Raw genomic sequence first — 23242 nt, forward strand, 5'->3', positions numbered from 1 at the left:
CTAAATCTCGAAGCAGTTATTAATGAATTAAATCTATGTATAAATATCAATTTATGTACGGACTGCACATGGAACAATTACAGGAGATATTTAGGGCAAGTTTTATTATATTATCTTCTTATTTTTTCTACTCTAATCGAGATTTAGTCTCCAGTGGATTGTGATTCCTCGTTCTTACTTGTTTGAAACAAATTTGTATTTGTAATATCTGTAACCATGTTAATTATGGTTTTATACTATGGATCATTCCGACACAGAATCAGTGAAAACTTTGTCGTTTCAAATTATCCATGTCTTGTCTTTTTCATTTGTTTCGAAGTCTGTACATTAACATTTATTAATTTTATAAAATATTTATAAAATTGCTAAATTGCCAATTAGAAATTAATTTGACAAAGGGAATTAAAACTAGTAAATTTTAGCTGAAGAATTTTCACACACTTTCCATTCATATATTGCAATCACAAGAGGTTTTAGAGGAAAGAGTTTACGAAGATAATATCTTAAATCATTGAGGATATATTTTGTTATGATATTGGAATTCTCACTGTATATAAGAACCCAAGTATTTCCTATAGACACAGCTTGAACATCAAAGCGAAGAAACACGAATGTTTTTTTTTGCTTTGATGTTCAAGCTTTGCTTTGAATCTTTCACACTAATGTTGATTAGGGATACACGAATCAAACATCACTGATATTTGGAATATTTGGAAATGCATAAATTCTTTCTTACAGAAAAACCTAGTTTATTATGTCGATGAGCTGCCAAACGGTTTTTCTCCTACGAACTTGAAAATAATTATTATGAGAATTGCTTTAATAATGTCGACTTAGGAGAATGATCATAATTACAACAAGGAGGGAAAATTATTACTTTTGCCTATCTTATTCAGGTTTTATGTTATTGGTTTGTTGAAAGAATTGTAGATTGATGTGTCAGAATTCTTCGATGAATAAGGCAATGAAAAGGAAATTCGTCAAGACAATATCAATAATTTGCTTGTCACCCCAAGCAAAACATGAAAGTGTTTTGCTTGGGGTGACAAGAAAATGGTAAACAAGAAAGGGATGAAAGATGTCAATGAATACGAAACTTTCATTCATGTGAAGAATAGGCTGTTATAGAATCTGTTTATTTTTGAGCGACTGTTATACAATGCTACCATCATGAATTGACTGATTTTTGAATGTTAAAGGCATGAGTTTTGTCTACTAATTATAATTTCGATTATATATCGAAGTTAAAATATATAATTTCGATATATTTAAGTATAACAGAAATGATTGTTGATTAATGTAGATTGGGGACCTCACCTTGTCCTCGTTCTGTTCCTCTGGATTAAATTAATATAATTGAGCTGGGAGACAAAGGCTTGTTGAAGTAGAGAACAATTTCTCAAATAAACAAAAATTAGACCTATAGAGTGCTTTCTTCCTTGGCAGCATACAGAATGCCAAATAGGTCTAAAAGTGATTTCCAGTTGTATTTGTTAATTGAAATACATCGCAGTATACTTGTAATCAATCACGACTTTAAAGGTACCTTTATTATTTAAAATATTTTAACTTGGAGAGCAAATGGAAATTTTAGGGATGCATAGTAGGTTTATAATGTGATGAAGGAATTCACAATAAATTAAACAAAAATCAGGAACTATTATTTATTTTTAAAAATAGAAAAATAAGGCATTCTCTGAAGTAATAAATTCGATTTACGTACTGGTTAAATAGAAATTCAATTGCTTTATTCATATTTTTTTTAATAAATGTTTTCATATTTTTTCTTCTGACAATTGATGACAATTTACGTATTATGTTACTTTAAGGATACTTGAACAAAATTGGAATTCATCAGTTTGCAGAAACACGTGACGATTTCCGTACTTTGTTTCTGTGAATAACAAAGAATCAGCTGCAAATAGCATAAAGATCGGAATACTATGAATATACTTGCAAGATAATTGCAAGTATATTCATATTTCGCATTCAATGCGAAACTTCCACGCAGCTGTGTAAGAGATGAAACCTTATGTTTTACGAAATGAAAATACATATAATGCCCTCCATATAATACTGACTGACACTGACGTTCACTTATAAACCATTATAAAATTACTTACGATTCTTTAATCGAATTAGAATTTCATTAATATTAGATCTTGAATATTGACGGAACAAGAGTTCATTGTTCATGTAAACCTGCAAATAATGTTAATATCCTATAGATGTTTAGTCTTTAACGGATGTCGTTATCATAAAAACACATAAAAACATATAAGAACTTTTATATTTAGTCTTACTTTAAAAGTAACTTTGAAGTAAGACTAAGTAAAAAAGTACAAATAAAGTAACAATAAACCAACTTAACCGAATCCAATTAATACCATATGTCCTCATTGATATTCCTGCGTTTTCCACGTTAATGAATGCGTGATTTTCGAAGCCTCAAGTAACATCAACATTTCTTTCCCAATTATCTGACCTTCGAGAAGCAGCTTTCGGACTCCATTCAGGAGAATTTATATTACAAATTTCATAAAATCATATTGTATCACCATATGTGGACTTAGTTGGAGAAAATGATGTTGAGGAGAAGAAGAAAGAGGAGTAGTAAGATGCGAATGGGCGTATATAATCATTTTGAGCATCGTTATTACACATAGCACAGTGTAAATTCATAACGAATAGATTAAATGGACGATATAGGAGTAGTGCTGGGTGCGCATAACATTTCGCTGAATTAATTCTTTCGCCAGTTTCTATTACAATCTGATATCATGTTCCAATAGCAATATCTAAAATGATTTTGAAGATCTAAAGTAGCGTGAATAGACGAGCGGTAATTAGACAGTTTGTTATATGTATATGAAGGCCAACTTTTCACGAGTGACAATATATTTTTTTATACAGTGTGGAGTTTCGCATTCAATGCGAAACTTCCACGCAGCTGTGTAAGAATCCTTATTAAAAATAGCGCAGTACCGGTTTCTGTAAGTTATTTTACTTTGTATCCTTGTTACTGGAAGTTGAATTAAAGGATTTGATTTCCAATGACTGGCACTGGTGCACCAGTAGAGACATTGATCTTCCTTCCAGTCGGATGCTCAAGTGCTTTTCATGCGAATTCCAATCCCACAGCTTACTAATGGTAACAAAAATTGAAGGAAACTGTTCCGGATTGTATTTTCCGTACGGCGAGTAAATATAATACTCCCCATATGCTGATTACATTTGGTCACAATTGCATATCGGTTCTGTCCGGATTGGATCTGCATCTGATCTATCTGCTTATGATCCTTTATCTCCTCATATATAACGTGCACACATAAACCGCATTATTATATAAATAAATAGGAAATATTTGTCGACATTTGATGCTGCAAAGAAAGAAAGAAAAAAAAAACAGAATACATATTAAAATAAGCCAGATTCATTAATTCCAGTTTTAGTTTTTCTAAAAATTATACTTTCTCAAAATATGTTTGATAACTTCTAAATAACTGAAACCTTTTATTTGTTGTTTAATTGTATTAAAAGTACTGAAATTTATTTTCAAACAGTCATTTTTCTCTTTAGTAAAATGTCAGAATAATTTTACAAAATGAAATAAAATTGACAATTATTAATGGTATTGCGATAATAGTTACCAAGCAACGCAATTTTATTCTTTTTTTCTTGATGTTGTGATACTGAGGTATCTTATTACGATATTTTTTCATGGTAGATGGGGGAAAAGAGGGGTATATAATCTGGAAATCCTTCTCTAGTGTCAAAACATGGAGCGTTTTTTAGTCACTTTGATACTGCAATAAATAAGGTCGTTCCTTTCACATAAATATTACTATATTATTAATCAACACCTTCAGGAAATCCAAATACTCATCGAGTGAGGGCTCATACTTTACAGCTCTTCGTCTCCATCAATCCAACCACAACAGTTACTTTACTCATCTACACTAATACCATCTACCGCCGACCACCACTACTAGTATTTTCACAGACAATCACAAACATCCATGCCCATGGCGGGATTCGAACCCGCAGCCTTTTAGCTGGAGAACGAATACACTCACCACTTGGCAAACTAGCCAGCATGGCTGATAAAATTATTCATCTGTAAACTAAAATAAAACATTTGTTTTCTCCTTAATTCCACAAAAATAAGCATTATTCATGGCGTTTTCGCGAATGAAAATTGTAAATCGTTGTTAATAATTAATACAAGTTGTGTCTTTCCATATTTCCAGTGTAGCGATTCATCTGGCCACACGATTCCATTCTGCTTACAATCATAATTGTTCAAACTTCACTCGTGAGGGGGGGGGGATTTCCCATCTTTCGTCCTTCCGTTGGAAAGCCTCAGCTTCAAATACTAATGATTTCAGAACCTGTAATAGTCTTTCAAGGGAAGATATTAGCAAGTCCCTTAGGAAGATTAAATGGAGTGTGTTTTTTTTCCGAACCTTTATCTTTTGATCTTGCAATATAAACACTTTGAAAAGTAATCCCACAGAATTAAATGATTAGAAGGATATGTATGTTATTCACTGATGAAAGAGATACCTAATCCTTTCCCTCACTGAAACAAGTGAGAAACACAAAATATTCAGAGAATTTAAAAAAATTTGCTTCAAAAACTGAAAACGAAAGCTATTCTACAAAAATGTCAACATGTTACTAATCGATGATCCATACTATCTGAGTAATGCAGTCGCAGATATCAAATATCTAAATAATTTACATCTTTTTCAATGCCATAAATACTTTTCCATTTTATTGTTATGAATTTCTTCTAACGCAGTATGTGAAGAATGTTAACCGAACCTTCACCAAACAGGTTTCTCGTGTTAGCAGACAGTGTCTTGCCTTTTTTATTTTTATTTTTTCTTACGTTGAGCATTTTATATTTTACACTTTTATTTATTTTTACATAATCCGGAGACCCTGTTTTAAAGACAAAAAATATGCAGCTTTTCCAAGACAACACAGCTCTCCAATAATGAATTTCAAAGATAAAATTCATCTCTCAACTAAAGGCAATCACAAACATCCGTGACAATGGAGGAATTTGAACCCAGTGCCAGTTCGTTTGACCGGGATCAAATGTTAGTTCGCTACTCGACTAATCATGCTGTCAGAGAATAGAGGCGATCTTAGGTTAATTGTAAATTACATGTCCTCTTACCAGTCTGATGAGAAAACCAAATTTCCACTCTATTATTAGTAAGTACATAGATTTATTTGTGTAATCAGCAATAAATGTCAGAAAGATCTGAATTACTTTTGCAGCGTTTGTTAGAAAATGATATTTGTTTTGTTGTTTTCTTTGTTGTAAGACTACTATCAGTTCGTGAAATCGTTATCTCTATTCGGTACATTTTCATTTTTGTTTTTCTTTGAGCAGACATGGATATTAATAATATCTAATAGAATTCAAATTAATATTCTTACATACAGGCCTGTTTCTAATAGTTTGTTTGTAAGATGTAATAGTTAAAAAAAATTCAGTTAACGCCAGTGATTGATAAAATATAGATAAAAATTCAACGTGTTAAGCGGATTATAAAAAGGAAGTCATCCGCATTGTGCTGTAGAAAATTTCAGAATTTTCAACCTAATAAAGAACTACAAAAATCAGCTGGAGAAATCTCATGCAATTAAATAAAATTCTTCAAAAACCAATATATATATATATATATATATAATGAAGTTATAAAGAGTATTAAGCCTGTCTTATCAATGTTTATGACTGCATTTTGAAGCCACATGAATGTTCTGTAGTAGATAGATTACCTCCCTCCTTTAACTGTCGGCCATCTAACAAGACTTGGAGGAAATAATGCAAAAAAAAAAAAAATCACAAATTTGTATTATATTCCATTGGCAGGTATTTTGGTCCAATGAAACTATTACTGAATGCTTAATACATTCTTTGTATTATACTCTTTTAAAGTTTATCTTAAGCAAACATTTCATCAAAATATCTAGTTTTGTTTAGCTTACAGAAAAAACGGACATGTTGATGAAAGTCTAGTGCGATGTTCTTTATTCTCTTGAATCGAATATCTATGACAAGTGTTTTGATGATGCACAGCAAATGACAAAGATTTAGACCCGTATAGGAAACATATGACATTAAGTGCTTAGAACTGTTTTCGTGAGTCGTTCAATATACATCTCTGGATTATCACTATGGAACTGCAAACTCATTTCGGAAAATAATGTAGAAAATTTAGGTCTATTCAACTCGATTTACCTCTAAAGTTAGAGAAGGTAAGAGACGCTACCTGAATGTTACTCCTTGGGAAGAAAGATCAACGAGAATGACTGATTTGACTGACTAGATAAAGAAGAATATATAAAACGTCTTACATTTTCCTTAAAGTTCAAAACGATTTTACATTTTAGTAATTTAAAATCCAGCAGATTTAACATTCGGCTAGAAGAAGTGGTCGGGTTGCAGATGCCCTTTCCACGAAGGATTAGTGGGACAATCGAAACCATCCATTCCCCTGGCGGGATTTACATCCACAGCATCTCAGTTGTGGAAAGGACACGCTAGCCAATTGGCCTACTGGACCGGAATATATTATGAAGTTTATGTAAAGCAGTTCGAGAAGAATTGTTTTCTTTATGACAAAAGTAAAACAAACTGAAGTGTAATTTTTAGATATACATTCTTATAAAAGTGGTTCCCCCTTTCCTCTCACGTCCTTTTTTTTTCTTCTTTTTCAAATTTTAAATGCAATACCTTACGGGATTGCTTGTTTTTAAACTTTGATAACACCTTTTTTCAAGCAACGTAGATGTGTACTAATTTCTATATAAATTTGCTGAAATGCTTAATAATAAACTGTTCGTATTATACATTTCTCACCTGATCACCCTTGTAAGTTTAAGGGAGAACCTTTTGTGACTTATCAACATGTGTGTTGCATTTACTTTTGAGGATCTCATAACATGTTGTTGTTCCGGCACTCAATTTTTATTATCTCTTTGTGAAGAATAAAGATGAAAAGGGACTGTACCATCACAGGGTGATGGTATAGTCCCATTTCGTCCTTATCCTTGTTCTATGATTTTCTTTCCGTATTCTTCGCTCTACTTCTTCTGAGTCTTTACTATTCTTTTTCCAGGCCACCATCACTGTGATCCAAAGCCTGGGCACTGTATTTATCGAACGGTGCGAACAATGGCATACATAAAGGGGGATCCTTGTAGTATTGCACTATTTAACCTCAGTTTCTGGAAGATAGTCACTCCTCGATGACCAGACAGGATCAGTCGGGTAATGGACTTGTCTGTAATGGTCCACTGTATTGCAGGAAATCTTCCCCTTTCCTTGTGGTCCTGAGAAACGAGCCACGTCTTGGTGTGGTACACATATGGCAAATACACTATCCTTCTACATCTTACATTCAACATGGGAACTTCCCCATGAAAATATGGTACCCTTTACATGCAGAAATGTATGGAAGGGTTGGTCGCTTTTCAAAAATGAAGAACCTCTGTTCAGGAGATATTCTTATTTAAACAGTAACAGCGAGGCACTCTGTTCTAAAATACTAATCATGATAAGCTTCTGATAAAACTTCAAATATTTCTAGATGCGGAAAGAATTAGTGTTATATTATGCCTTGGAATCATAATACATACCATCAACCTGCTTTTCTTTCTATAGACTATCCAAATATCCGACTTTTTCTGTTGTTTATCGACGATTCTATGAAGAAGGGAACACTCTGATTGTGTGCCCGTCTACTCAGGTGATTCAGAATCAGACTCCTGTGAGATCTTCTGTCTTCTTAAAGAGCATAATATATTTTCAGGACGCACTAGAATGTCACAACTTCACTGTTGAGCTGTACGCCATCATTCGTATTTTAATCGATTATCCTTGTTTCGTCCATGAGAATAAGATAGATTCTGTGATTATGTGCAATGCTATAGTACCTTTAATAAGAGCCGTAGTGCGTAGTTTAATTTTTCATTGGCTTGTAAATTTTCAATGGTCTAAACATGGGAGCATAAGCTGATTAGAATAACTACAAGTGGCCTCACTAATTATCAAGAGCACAATGACCTTTTGTTTCTAAACTGTTGCAACAGTTCTGAACATCGTTATGCATATCTTGAGATAACTGTCAGCAGTAGCGCACTCAGGATTTATTCTTTGGGGGGGGGCGAGCTAAGCAAATTCGAGAATACATATTACGCATCGCATACGAACTATGACTGAGCATCTGCAATGATCGCGAATACATGATACCCGTGATCTCCTCTGGCCCAGCTCGTTCAAACGATGTAGCCCTCTGTCTACCCCTGCACTATTTCGTTCACCTCATGTTCAAGCGGTCTCGATTCCCGAGAGATATCGGGTATTCCCACCTTATGTGACCGCTAATTTATATGTAGTATATAAATAGTAGACGCGATATAACATAAATAAAAAAATGAATTTTAATTAGGAAAAGATTTTTGGAACATTTTCTAGTGTTTTTTTATTTTTTCATTTTTCTTTTGGGGGGATTCCAGGGTCCCCTTTTCCCCCCTTGGGCGCTACTGATTGTCAGTGTAGAAGAAATCGCTGTTGTACACGATTTGATGAGAGAATATCAGTGTCATGTAATACAAGAACTCGCTGGACTTTGAAAATTAGGGACAGGAATTAATTGTCTAGAAGTAGCACAGAAGCCAATAATTACTCTAGTTTTCTGAGAAGATATAGAGGGGCTTATCCTTTTCTTTATGGGCAACGTCTTTGAAATATTCACCCTCTCGAAATTTTGAACTTCTGCTAGTCTCACCATTTGACGATTGTAAGCCTTTCCTGTAAACAGTAAACATTGCAGAAACGAGATTTTTGGAAAAGTTCCCGTATTTGTATTAGTATATGCCTGAAAGAAAGTCAGCGCTGAAGGTTTTAACAGTAAATTTCCATAAATATGATTCTTCCCATACATAAAGACATTTCTTCACCTCGAGCGCACCTGTTATCTTCCAGATATCCCACATGACTTCTGGAATTTTCAGATGATAGTCGCCAGGTGTAATGGAGAAGACAGTAAAACGAACTAGAAACTACAGCCAAGTGTCGGACGACGTTTTAGGACTGCACAAGGCTACAGTCCTAAAATGCTTACTACACGTGCGGTGGATTTCACAACCATCCTTATGCATGGGTAATTTGGTGCAAACTATGCATCATATCATTGACTGTTCCATACACTCCTTCCGTGGAGGTCTCAGTAACTTGCATTTACTCTCCTCAGTTAGTGCCATCGATTGATTAACTGAACTGTCAGTCTGTACATAGTTTTGCTCAATAATCTCTTTTATTTCCAATATCGAATAACAAATATCAGCTAATGCCTAATTATTCCCGTATAGGGAGAAGGCAAAGGTCGTTTTAATTCCATCTAAGAAAGTTCTCTGCCTCGACCACAGATGAAAACACTATCGGCAATATTTTGTTTTCTAAGTTGGAACCTGTCATAAGCATCCATGTGAAATTGCAAATCATTCTATCAAGTAGTTTGTTTTGTACAACTGTCTGAAACAAAAGTGTTATCTGTATCCCTTGAAATGGATAAAATTAAGTATCGTGCAGTTAAATAATTCTTTGTAAAAGACGGTTTAATGCCAAAATAAATTCATGCGAACTTCATAAAAGTTTATGGGCAACTTTCTCCTTCGTTTTCGACAATTAAGAAATAGGCTGCCGAGTTTAAACGTAGCCGTACCAGACTTGAAAAATTTTTGAAATTGATCCTCGTGAAGGACGTCTAAAAAGTGTAATAACACCAGAAATCTTCGATCGAGTGCACGATATGGTATGGGATGATCGGCAATTCAAAGGGCGCGAAACTGCTGACACTATAAACATTTCAAACGAATGTGAAGGGTATATTTTGCACGAAGAATTGCAAATGGAAATGCTTTGCGCAAGAGGGGTACCGCTGCTTTGTCACAGCAGATCAAAAACGCACTCCCATGAAAATTTCTGAACAGTGCTTTTAGCGTTATAACAAGAATAAAGCTGATTTTGTGCGCCGATGTATTACTAAGGATGAGAGTTGGATTCACCATTACATACCAGAATCCAAACAGCAGCCAAAACAGTAGACAGAAGCCGGTCGGTTATTCAGCTCCAAAAAAGTCAAAGTCGGTTTCATCAGTAGGAAAAGTCATTGCATCGGTGTTTTGGGATGCTAAAAGCATTTTTTATTAATTATCTTGAAAAGGGTAAAACAATACCGTGGAATATTATTCCGATCTTTTCACCCGACTAGACGAACAAATTCTTGAGAAAAGACCCGGTTTGCAGAAGAAGAAAAAGCATCTTTCAAAAGGACAATGCACCCACTAAGGTGTTTTGGCAATGGGAAAATTAAGGGAACTTATGAATTGTTACAACTTCCACCATATTCCCCCAGATTTGGCTCCCTCTGACTTCTATCTCTTCCCAAAACTAAAACGCTTCCTCGCTGGTCAGCGATTTTGTTCGAATCAAGAGATGAGTGCAGATGATTGCAGTCATCTCTTGATTCAAACAAAAATGCTGGGTATTTTGCAGATCTTACTGAGAACCAATACAGTGACGGGATAATGGCGCTGTGGCATGTGTGTGTGTGTGTGTGTGTGTGTGTGTGTGTGTGTGTGTGTGTGTGTGTGTGTGTGTGTGTGTGTGTGTGTGTATTACTAACCTTAAACTAAAATTACAGTAAATTAAGAATTACTGAAACCTATATTAAAACCTACAGAGCCGCATCCTATATTCGTTATATCTGTTTTCTGCAAAATGTTAAAAGTTATGTAAAGATAAATTTAATTGAAGAAATCAACCGGAATTCTTAACAAGATTTCTTTCCTGAAGTTTGTAACGTGACTGGTGGTGTTTTTATTATTATTTGTGAAGAGAAATACAACAGGAAACATGTAGGAAATATTCAATAACTGCGCACATTGATGAGGCATCATTACTAAAATAAATAGTTTATCAAATAAGCAGCCACTGATTATAGTTAGTACAATAGGCCTTACTGTTTCTTATGAACGTAATGTTCATGAAAGAAACAAGGTCGTCTGAATCGATAGCGTGGAAGAAATGAAGAATAGCAAAATAAGAGTATGGATAATCCTGTATTCTGTAAAGCAAGTGAAGGTTTTATTTGACACGATTACTGATATCAAACGACATCTCTTTTAGTTTTCTACAAAGAAAAGTCACCCAGAGTTGGTGATATTAAATGTACATAAACATGTGCCTTCCTAAACACTCTGTCAATAATTTCTTGTGTTTCGCCCAGATGCGAAATAAATAAGGTTTCACTTTATCGTAATATCTACGATTTGACTATGCATGAATGTTATATCTACACTTATTTCGCTTTTCATATTTTAGCAATTAATCTGGTTTATAGAAAATCCAGGTGGATAATCTATAATCATAACTTCTTAAAAGAAGTAGACATCATTTAATAGTTTCTAAGCATTCTTTCTATTGACTACATATTCTTATATTCATTCGCGATTGTGTTTCGTATTATAACTCAGCGCTTCGTTCTAAATTGTGTATACGTTTGTGTGTGTGTGTGTGTGTGTGTGTGTGTGTGTGTGTGTGTGGAAAAATATTACTAAGATAAGAATTTCTGATATATGCTTTAAAACCCTTAGACGTGCATTCAATATTTGTAAGGTTTAAGTGAAGAATTTAACCAGAATTCTAAAAGAGATTGTTTTTTGAAGTTTATAAAGTAACTCCCAATGTTTTCATCATAATTCATGAGCAAAGATGCAGCAGGAAGCATATAGGAAACACTCGATAACTACACACAGTTTAATAAATAATTTACCAGTTAAGATTCAGCTGGTTACAATGACTACAATAGGCCTTACTCTTTCTCAAGAAAATAATGTCCTTTTGTGAAAGGGCGAAGAAATAGTTCTAGAAAAACGAAGTCTCCAGCCATATGACGCAAGTCATAGAATTAAATTTATCATCCGACTTATACAATGGAAAAGAGAATAGATGATTCAAAGGAATTTGAATTTCTCAACGTGTGGAAATTCCGACGAGATTGAGTTTTAAGTAGTCTTTATTAAGAACCTCTGATTCTTCCATCTTTGCGCATGCGTTTAGTGATATAATAAATATATATAAAACAGACTCGATTATGATTCTCTGTCACAACTTCTACAAAGTAATATTATTCTGTGTTTTGTCATTTGAATAGGTATTCAAGTCGTTTATATCGGAAAGAAGAGATTCCATTTCTTATCGGTAAGATCCTCAAATTCTAACATTTCATGAATATTTCTTTCACGTAGCATATTTCCAGCAATTCTCTCCTTATAAAGATTAAAAGTACTTTCTTGAGCAAACAGGAAATGTTTTAATATAAGATTTGGAAATGATTCAATATAGGGATGGTCCGCAAACCACGGGGGAAATTTTACAGAATTTAATAACATACGTAATATTAATATGTAATACATAAATAAATAAAATATCACCTAATTATTAATCAATGCGAACGTCTTTAAGAGCTTATTATTATTATTATTATTATATTATTTGATTATATAACTTGCATTATATAATAATATTTTTTGTTGGTGGTTTTGTTGTTGTGTATATGAATTCCTTTGCACTTTTATAAAATATAATGTCCCATTAAAATGTATTGAAATTATTATGAGCAGATAACTAAATATATATGCTATATTCTCCGACCTAACAAATCAGTCGCCTAAAACTTCCGTGGATAATTGGAAGAAGACGGAAAAGTGAATATTGATCTCATTATAATATCGCTAATATAAGTCACAAGGTGACACAGGAGATTCCAACTTAAAAACCGACAGCAAATTAATAAAAACAGATACATTTATGTATATGTATTATTTTAAGTAATAGAAAACTTCCCGTTATTGAACAAGTAGTGTTTTCAGGGTGTACTCTGAAAACAAAAAGTGAAATAGTTACTCAGAACTTTGTACTCGTAGTTTCTTACTTTGGTCTTGTTAAAAGTTTAAACACGTCGAAAGATCATGGAATAAATCGAAATTAATGTTATCTTTCTCCAAGATGAAGGGAAAATTACATTTGACTGACGTATAATGACACGTTTTGTTAACGGAGTTCTTCCAGAAGAAATAGAAGCTTTATTTCATCTTGTCTGGGGAGCATTAATTCGACACTAACACAATATTTTGTTCAAAATATTTTGAACAAAATGTTTTGATTTAAAACAAGACAATCTAACCGCCGAAACAGTAAATATCTAAAATAATTTATAATTTAAGTATTACTAATTCTATTTTCAACCCCCCCCCCACATGCACAGACATTTAGGCTATTTTTTCACATACTGTATTTCTATTTCGTTAACCTCTCCTCAACCCACCTTTGTCATCATAAAAGCCGTAAAAATGAACTGCGAATATCACTCATGACTTTCTTCATTATCTTCTTATATGACCACCTTATCATATTAATATTATGATTACAAAAACCAAGAGATTTGGCAAAGATAGGGCCTTAAGAATCTATGGGCACCACATGACGAATGATATTTATATTTAATCTCAAAATTCAAAACCTTTTCATGCATATTCAAAAAATGCCGTGTGGAAGAAGAATGAAAGTAAAAGAGAATAAAAACTCATCGCATGAAAAGCGCATTTTATTCGTATTTCATTACTTTTAACTCCATAAATACACAAATAAATCGTTCATCACTCAACCAGGAAGATGAGACTTTGGGGAATGAAGTGAACCTCACCCTCTTTTTTAGATATCATCAGTCATTATCATCATCATCATCATGATCATCACTTGCAAGAGTCTTGGAACTGGTAGCTCAGCAGAATTTCCTCCATTTCGCTCTGTCGTTGGCTTTCTTCTTAATATCTTGATAACTCCTCAGGCCCGTGCTTTCTTTGACTTGGTCAACAAAGCTTTTCCTTGTTCTCCCTCTTCTTCTTTTCCCCTGTATTTTGTCTTCAGTTATTCTTTTCTCAAGTCCATCATGCCGAAGTATATGTCCATACCACTTATCTCTTCTAATTATGATTATCTAATTGGACTTCTTGTTTCGCTTATCTCTCCATCAGGACTTGTTCGTTGATTTTTTTCTGTCCATTTTATTTTGTTCATGGAGGATCTCCTCCTGGGGTTACTAAGCAAGAAAATGGACATTGTTTTGAAACAGGTCATACTTAGCTCTGGGACCCCGGGTTAGCCACGCCTGTGCCTGCAAGTCGCAAGCCCCATGTGGAATCTCTTCTTTTTTTATTGCATCAGTCTTAAGACTGGTATCTCAGCATTTCCTTCCATTCTTCTCTTCTGTTTGCTTTCTGTTTGAAAATGTATCGAACATCTTCTTACTCACAATAGCACCTTCTATAGGGTTCAAAATCAAACTGTAGGTTGTGGCAATGCAGTTTTGTCAGTGGAAGTGGTGGCAATGCAGTTGACTCAGTTAATCCAGTAGAGCACAAGCGGAATGAATTCCTTTTGTACTGCCCATATTTTCTTTCTGCCATAAACACGGCAATCCAGAATGGACACAGCCTGTCCCCTACCCCCACAAAAAACTGAATAAATCAAAACATGAACCACTTTCCTAAAATACAATTTTAAAACTTATTTTCTATTAGTCTTTTTGCAGTAGCCCTGGAGACAGTGAAACAGTCTCATTGGAATCCTTCAAATGACATTAAATCAAGTCTGTCCCAATCACACTTTTTTCGCGCACCAGAAACACAGATTAAAAAAAAATGAGAAACATTTTTCCGTTAAGACAATTTCGAAGGGTAATTCTGAGACACTAAAGCACACTCCTGTGTTAAAAATCCTTTCACATAAGATTTTTTGTTGCTGCTTTAAAAACACGACGAACGCTCATTTTGCATTTTCGTTTGGTTTCTCCGTGACTGAAAGGAGAATCGATTATTCCTGCTTCTAGCTTGTCCTTTGACTTTTCCTTGCTACTGGTTTTCTTAAGCAAGTACGTGGATCGCATTCTTTCCCACAAAGCACTCTCTTCAACTCTTCTCAATCCCTTTGGTGTTACAATCCATTTTTCTGGTTCTGAGAGAAAAGGCATCCAAGTGAAGCCAGAGTCCTCCAGTTTTGCCTTCAACTTGCGACGGCGCTTAATTCTTTTCATCTCTTTCTGTGGGCCTTTAAATCTTCTTTATTTGGTCTGCAATGAAAACGAAAACTTAAGTCATTCGGAACAATACTGCAGTAATATAGAGTAACTTCTAGCAACAGCATATTTCTTTCCATCAAATAGCGTGACACTTTTTAATATATATATATATAATTTTGCAACGGTAACGCACACACACACACACACACACACACACACACACACACACACACACACACACACACACACACACACACACACACACACATGCATGTTCTATGATTTATCAGAATTCCTTAAAAATGTAACACATAAAATGCTTCGGTTTAACTTAAATGCAGTTTCTTTTGGAAGTTCAGTACTAGTCTGTGGGTTATTGGAAAGAGCAGAATTTTCTTCAGTGCATCCTCCGTCATCTCTTTTGTCTTCCCGAACCATTTTTGCAGCAGTTTTGGGTAGATTTAAACCTACTCGAAGGACGATATTCTGACCTTGGACGTTTTTCTCGAGTTTCTTCAATGAGCTCCTTGGCGTCTTCTCTTTTCTTAAGCATATTACGCATATGAATCCAACTACCTGAGATGCTGAAGACCTGAGATACTGGTAAAGTTGGGGACGATCCCACACATGGGCATATACCTACAAGAAAGGAAAAGATTAGTGCTACATTAAGTTACTCATCTATTAAAGATACAACCGATTTCTCAATGAAAATAAATCCGTACAATTACAAGTCAAACAGATTGATTCGAAATAGGTTTCTTGCATTTTCAGCGTTTCAGTAATTCGAGTTATTTCAATTACTGTATGAGATGAGCATGCTAATATATGATACGTAACTAAAACACTGGGGATAGCAGGAAAACTAATTAGATTAATTAAAATTACATTAGGAGGATCCAAAGCAGTTGTTAAAATACAATGGGATTAACGGACCTCTTTGAAATAAATTGTGGAGATGAAGATGAAGGAGATGAAGTTTGAGCAAGTTGTTTAATTTGGTACTTGAAGCAATAATAAGAAAGTTAAATACGAGAGGATTTATTAATAATAAATGAATACAAATATGTGCATAAATTAAACTTTATGAAACAAATCATGAGATTTGTAACAACATATGGATGTGAAAGGTGGCCATTAACACAAAACGATCTATATAGATTGAGAATCTTTGAAAGGAAAGAAACTATTAAGGAAGATATACGGATCAATAAAAGAAAAAATGGGATATGGAGAATTAGAAAAAATAATGAACTTGAACAACTAATTAATGTTGAAGATACATAAAGATACAAAAAAAAATAGTGTGGTTGGGAAATATAGAAAGAATGTAAAAAGACAGAGGAGTTGAAAAAATATTTGAATGGAAACTAGGACAAAGGAAGAAAGGTAGACCATGAAAAAAATGGATCGATCATTATTATTATTATTCGTGACACCTCCAAGAAGTCTGAAGGCTCATCGCGGGAGGACACCTACTACACAACTCTCCGTCTCCGCCACTACACCGAACCTCTACTCCCAATCATCCACATCAGCGCCATCTGCCGCCCACCACCACCATAACTAGTATTTTTTTTGTCTGTAAATTGCGTGTGTTCTAAAGGGCCGATTTGTCTGTATGCGGGATGAAAAACCCGAGATTCCGGGAGAAAAAAACCCTACTACCTCCGTATGAGATTGGCTAACTCACCTTCGATTGAAAAAGTCGATGTAAAGATTCCTCCTCATGACAAGACTCGAATTTAGGCGTTTTCCAATTGAAGGGCGCAACGTACCATCGTTCTTCCAATTGTACTACGGAGGTGCTTGACATACAGATATATAATATACAGAAAGATCTTACAACTTTAAAAGTTAAGAATTTGAAGAATATTTTACAGAAAACAAAAGAATGGCTAAAATTGTTTTGCAAGCTAAAACTCACAAGGAGTTCTAAAGGTGTAATAAGAAAAATGTGTTAAAGATGATTGTAAGAATATAATTGAACCGACTCGCTATCATCGTCTACAACCGATACCGCAATGAAAATAAATCCGCACCTTTACAAGCCAAAGATATTGAATCGAAATAGGTTTCTGGCATTTTAAGCGTTTCAGTCATTTGACAATCATTTCATTCACTTTATGAGAAAAGAATGCTAATATTTCTGTTTACGTTCGACTAGGAAATATACTTCCTTCCGAAAACATGCATAATGCCGGTGATATTTCCTCCTTCATCCTCTTTGTCTTCCAAAACAATTCTTGCAGTCTTTTTTGGTTAGTTTCGGTCCTACTCGAAGGAAGATCTCTGGTGGTGGTGGTGATTCTGTTCTTGGACTTTCTTCTTGAGTTTCTTCAATGGTCTGCTTGGTGACTTCTCTTTTCTTAAACATATTAGTTATCTGAATACGAGGACGTGTGATGGTGAAGACGGAGACGGGTAAAGTTGGAGAGGTTCCCGCACATGGACACATTCCTACAAGAAACGAAAAGGTTAGTGCTACATCAAGTTACTCATTTATTAAAGATGTTTGTGAGAATATAATTTGAAACACGTCATTACCATATACCATCGCTAGACTCAATGAAAATAAATCCTTGATAATTATTTCAATTACTATATGAGAAAAGAATGCGAATATTTCTGTTATTTTGATTAAACAAATACTTACGTCCAACAACACGCATAATTCCTGTCATACTTTCAGTCGCTTTTATTTTCTACTTATTACTTATTTCTACTTATCGGGCCTTAGAATCTCTTTCGAGGACGTCCTGGGTTTCTTGTTCCTAATGGTTTGTAATTTAAGGCTTGTTTGGGTCATCTTTCTGTTTTGATTCTTTCAACGTTAAGTTACTTTATTAAGCTACTGATTTATTATGAAAAGAATTAAGAGAATACAACCCCATCGCTTTATTATCATTGAGGTTATTGTCATAAACTCATGACAATAGAGACTAACAAGCCAAGTTAGGTATGTTCATATCGAACAGCATTACGCCCTTCGATTAAAAAAAAAACTGAGTTGAGTTATCGTCACGACTCTCTTATAAAGTGACCAGAGGGATCTTTAAAAGTGGACTTTTTCAGCTGTACGCGAGTAGCCGACATCATTCACTGATAGTAGGGTTTCCTCTCCCTTTCACTTGGATTTGTTCATTCATCATTCTGGCCAGTTCGCCATGGAGCACACGCAATTTATGGGTACAAAAAGTGCTACTGGCGGACAGTAGATGGCGTTGTGTAGGTGTGTAGATGGAGGATGAAGTATTGATGATTGTGGAGGTTTGTGTGAAGGATTCCTCCCAAGTTGAGTTCTTCGAGAAGATCGCGTAATAAGAATTTGAATGGCATGGCAACCCTGGCTGTGGTTAACACATTCCAACGTCTTTCAAAATCTGAAGTATTATTTCAAAAGTTTTTTAGATTGGAGTTAGTTTTCACACAACATTCTGTATGTCACTATAATGTAAATATTGAGAAGATTCATTTTTCTACTCTAGGAACTATTTGGTAATATATCTGGAAGGTTATAATCTTCATAACTTTCCTTCTCACCATGTCTGTCTTAAAAAAAGAAGCGTGGAAGTATCTTAAAAAAATAATAACAATTTCGAACACTGTTCGAGTCATATTACTAGAATCTAATCTGAATTCCACTTGGTATAACTTAGGAAGGACTTTGCCTTATATTACTTTTTATGAAATTCAACTTTAAAGAAACGTAATACCACATGCACAAGGAAACTTACTTATTTGTTTATTCTTATTTGCAACCTAGTTTTGTTTTTTTATCCCTTCAATAGAACGCAAAAATGTGAAACATAAAAAAACGCAAGTCAGCTTTTCCCGATGAAGGAGACCACAACATAAATTCGCATAAATTACGAAAAAAATTGTATATGCAACGGTGGGAAAAAAGTAACAAAACATTCTCTTTAAGTATAATTTCCACATTGTGGGTGATAACGTGTACAGCTTTTAAAGACATGCTGAAGACGATACCTAAAATGGCTCGCATAAGTTTTAAAAAATTCCTTTTGAGAAAATAACATGCAAAATTCTTATTCTCTGGTAGATTATTAAATCCGAGTTAATCTCGTCTTCAATATATCCACCTTTTATAGGATTCATATCGGTCTCGAGAACAGGGTCATGGCCCACCCATAGAACAAAATGTACTATAGGACATTGGTGATTTGGTTTGCAATTGCTCTTCATGGGTTGGAGCAAACACAATTCATCATCCTGGAGGTTTATCTTCAACTTGAGACGGCACTACTTGTTTTTAGTAATTCTTTGATATTTTTTGCTATCTGCTATTATCTGCTATTAAGTTGTATTTGTCTGATCTTTTTCCACTTTATAAAGCGTACTCCCGTAATAAAAACTAATGTCTATCAACTACACCGGACCAGCTCTCTTTTCATCATCATCTTCTTCTTCTTCTTTTCATTGCTCTACTATTTGCAGTGCAACTGATAGCAATCAAAACAAGCAGAGATTTAGATCAATATTTTGAGCTGTAAGTGATAATTTTATGCATAAGGTTTCGGATATGTTCAGAGAAGAGACACTTCAGATCACTTGCGAATAAACCGGATGGTGCCTCTTATAATACGTACAGTACTTTATTTCAATACAATGACACATCCCCGATGGGTGTGATACTTAGATGGATGATTCTGTTGTCCTGTTTTAATGTCGCTTTCTTACAGTTTTTCATCTTCTTTTCTTTAAAATACTGTTTAATGCAACCTGTCTGATGAAGACCGACTTAGGCAAACTTGGTAACAAAGCTGCACATGGACATACTGCTACAAGGAAATGTTTCATTAAGTCATCGTTATCATGCCTATGAAGTATTTAGGCCTATAGTGGCCTGTTCGGGCCTCAGAATCTCTTTAGAGGACGTCCTGGGTTTCTTGTTCCTAATGGTTTGTAATTTAAGGCTTGTTTGGGTCATCTTTCTGTTTTGATTCTTTCAACGTTAGGTTACTTTATTAAGCTATTGATTTATTATGAAAAGAATTAAGAGAATACAATCCCATCGCTTTATTATCATTGAGGTTATTGTCATAAACTCATGACAATAGAGACTAACAAGCCAAGTCAGCACTGAATCTGTTGACAACATACTATATTTTATATTATTTAAATCACCATCGAAACTAACATTACATCGACTATGACAGGTGCCCGTTCAGCCTTGCGACAACTTTTCTAGACTGTAACGCCAGGCACTAGAAGAAAGACCCTTACAGGTCTGACTAGATTTTTTTTAATTTACTTTATATATATATATATATATATTTTTTTTTTTTTTTGACATCTGGTTCTGAGATCGTCGATCTCTGCCACACAAGTAGGATTTTTTTCCATCTGAACTGGAGTTTTTTTTTTTCTTTCCTCGTAGCTCAGAAAAGTCGACCGTAGAACTCATACTGTTTCAATCAGTACAAGAGAGCGTTTAGAATTATGGTATCTTGGCAGTTTTCGGCTGTTCTTTTCTTGTTGCTTCTGAAATCACCGACATTAACTATATGATGATAACCTCATTCTCAGAACCATTATTAGCAAATAATTCAACAGACTCCTTTACTCTTGAAGATTTAATCAACACTTAAATAATACAAGAACCATAGAAGCCAAGGATAAGATGGTATCCATATGGAAGTTTTCAAATGCTCGGGAGACAGCTTCAGATACAAACTACTAGAATGCATGAGATCCTAAATGCCCAATTACCCATAAAACTAGCAAAACGCTCTGATCGTTCCCACTATTCAAAAAAGGCAATATTAATGAATGTCATTGCGGGATTAGCATTTTAAATACCGGATATAATAATAAAAAATAAGTAGTACTGGCTCTAGGTGGTTCTGGCGCCCCGAAACAATTTTAAGTTGAGCGACCCTTACTTTTTTTAAATGTACAAGGTTAAAAAATTAAAACACATTTTATTTAAAAGTGTGTACTTTGAATATATTATCCTTCCAAATGGCCAGAACGTCTATATACGTCCAGCAAAATCTGGATACAATGAATGCTATCTGTTGAAACAGCATGGATAAAAAGTGCAATTTGCCGTCATGTTATCTGGTGAACTTAACCAGATTATCTCGTGATCATATCATAGCTGCGTCTCATTTGTCTATAACAAGAAACGGAGTTCCTTGTTCTATGCTGGGTAAAATTTTTAATGCCAGTACAAAATAAGAGATCCTTGCATACTCTCTTCATTTAAATATTGCATTACCTTGGTGAACTAATGTCATTTTAATTTCTGTGCTAATTTTCAATATCCTATTTTGAATATCCTTGTTTTAATATCCTATTTTGTTTACCGGAAAGGTTGTGATTTCGAAAATTGTGTAAATCATGACTTCTTCACCGAAACAATCCACATGTCAGATGATAATGGTAAGGGGAGTTCGTCCATAAACTGGTGGAATACAAGGTTTCTTGATTTTAAGCGAAGACTAGGTGGATTTTTTGAGAGTCCAGAGTAGGGGGCAGAAGCTGTTGCTCATTACTTTATTAACTTTTTTAATTGAGGCTTGTCTTCTCCGTATATTTGGTGGACCAATGTTGAATAGGACAGGCAGTCATGGGAAGAGGTGTTTCTTCTCAGTGTCTCACTAATTGTGCGCATGGTAGATGGAGTTTAGGTGGATCGGTGATGTTAATGTGCGCACTTCTTTCCGAGACGGGAACATTATATTCTGCTGCACATAATACAGGATCTAGTGCAGACCACCTTAGGACTTCTGCTTCACAACACAAGATTGTTCCATCGGGCCTTGAAATCATAATATTTCTCGTTTTAATTTTGTTGGACAGGTTGGTGATGTACCTTTTATAGGTTAGGCTTCTGTCTAGACTCAGGCAAGGTATTTCGGGTGAGGCTCATGTTCTACTTTCTTGCCACAGACGGAAAAGTTGAGGTTTCGAGTGTCGAATTGCTTCTGCATTATTTAAGTGAAATACTGCGGACACAGTTTTCATTGGGTTTGGCTTCAGGTACTATTGTTTTAAGGACTCTCCCAGTATGTTTGCATCTGTGTTCTAGGTTGTTTCCAGGTTGGCAAAGGAGTTATACGGGTGTAAGATCGTAAAGGATGTCTCAATACCTTTCCCCCACCGAAGTTTATACTGACGACGTTTAAGAAGTTATCCGAATTTCAATGTTATCAGGGACTTACTTCACACCATTTTTTTTCATGATGGAAATGACATTGAGATCTTGATGGAGAAAGATATATCCCTGCCAGTTGTAGAAAATGCCAACACGACCTCCAGTTGATGAGATCTTGTTGGCATTCAGTATGTAATTAATTATTTATTACGGGAAGACAAGATTAAGGGGGCGATTTTATTTTATTGTATTAGGTATCTAAACTGTATTTGCAATCATTAGTGGCAGCGAAAGCGTAAAGTGCTTGCAATTCATTTACTGCATCAGTTGTATACTGAATAACATTTTACGTTAATATTATGTTAACAGTTTTATTACCGTTTTAGTAACATTTACGAAAAAAAAGTTTTTGTTACTGACAGAAATACAATTTCAATATTAAATAATCAGTCGGATATTAATTGGGACATAATAAGGATAGTAACTGGAATTTGAAAGAATTGCATGTAAGAAATTATAGTATTATTGAATAAATTTTATTATATACCCATGTCACGTATTTGAGAAGTAATGAAGTGCAGGTGTTCTTTGAATGATTTAAAATAATTATTATTACAAAACTCCCTGGACTCTAACGAGATGTGAACTCAATGAATGAGGGCATATATCACTTACACTACCTGCAGACCTTTTGTGAAATTCATTCATAATATCTGCACACTCTACCTGCAAAAGTCAAGTCATTTCAATAACTTTCCGCTATCAAGCAATATGTATTTATTTTCAGCGGTACCGTTCGGTCTCTTTACGATTTTCATAAAATGAACACTTATTTGCTAATATCCAGATTGATGTATTCAGCAGTTTCTATGTCTCGTTCTCTACCTGTTTCCTAGCGTCTGCAGCCGAAAAACTCAGTGTTTTCTTCTTTACTTACGTTTAGTGATCCTATATC

The 23242-nt window shown here is 34.6% G+C and overlaps 1 protein-coding gene across 1 annotated transcript in view; it reads right to left on the reverse strand.

The window, feature by feature from the left end:
• Window positions 1-15702: 15702 nt before the first annotated feature.
• The window catches only part of LOC150096771 (uncharacterized), a 99851-nt gene continuing 92311 nt past the window's right edge, over window positions 15703-23242 (reverse strand). Inside the window, exon 2 of the transcript XR_016549794.1 lies at window positions 15703-15803. The gene's annotated coding sequence lies outside the window, so the exon portion shown is untranslated. The remainder of the gene's footprint in view (window positions 15804-23242) is intronic.

The sequence above is a fragment of the Typopeltis vanoorti genome, chromosome 18 (assembly GCF_054136105.1).
Source record: "Typopeltis vanoorti isolate ZY-2024b chromosome 18, IOZ_Tvanoo_1.0, whole genome shotgun sequence".
NCBI lineage: Eukaryota > Metazoa > Arthropoda > Arachnida > Uropygi > Thelyphonidae > Typopeltis > Typopeltis vanoorti.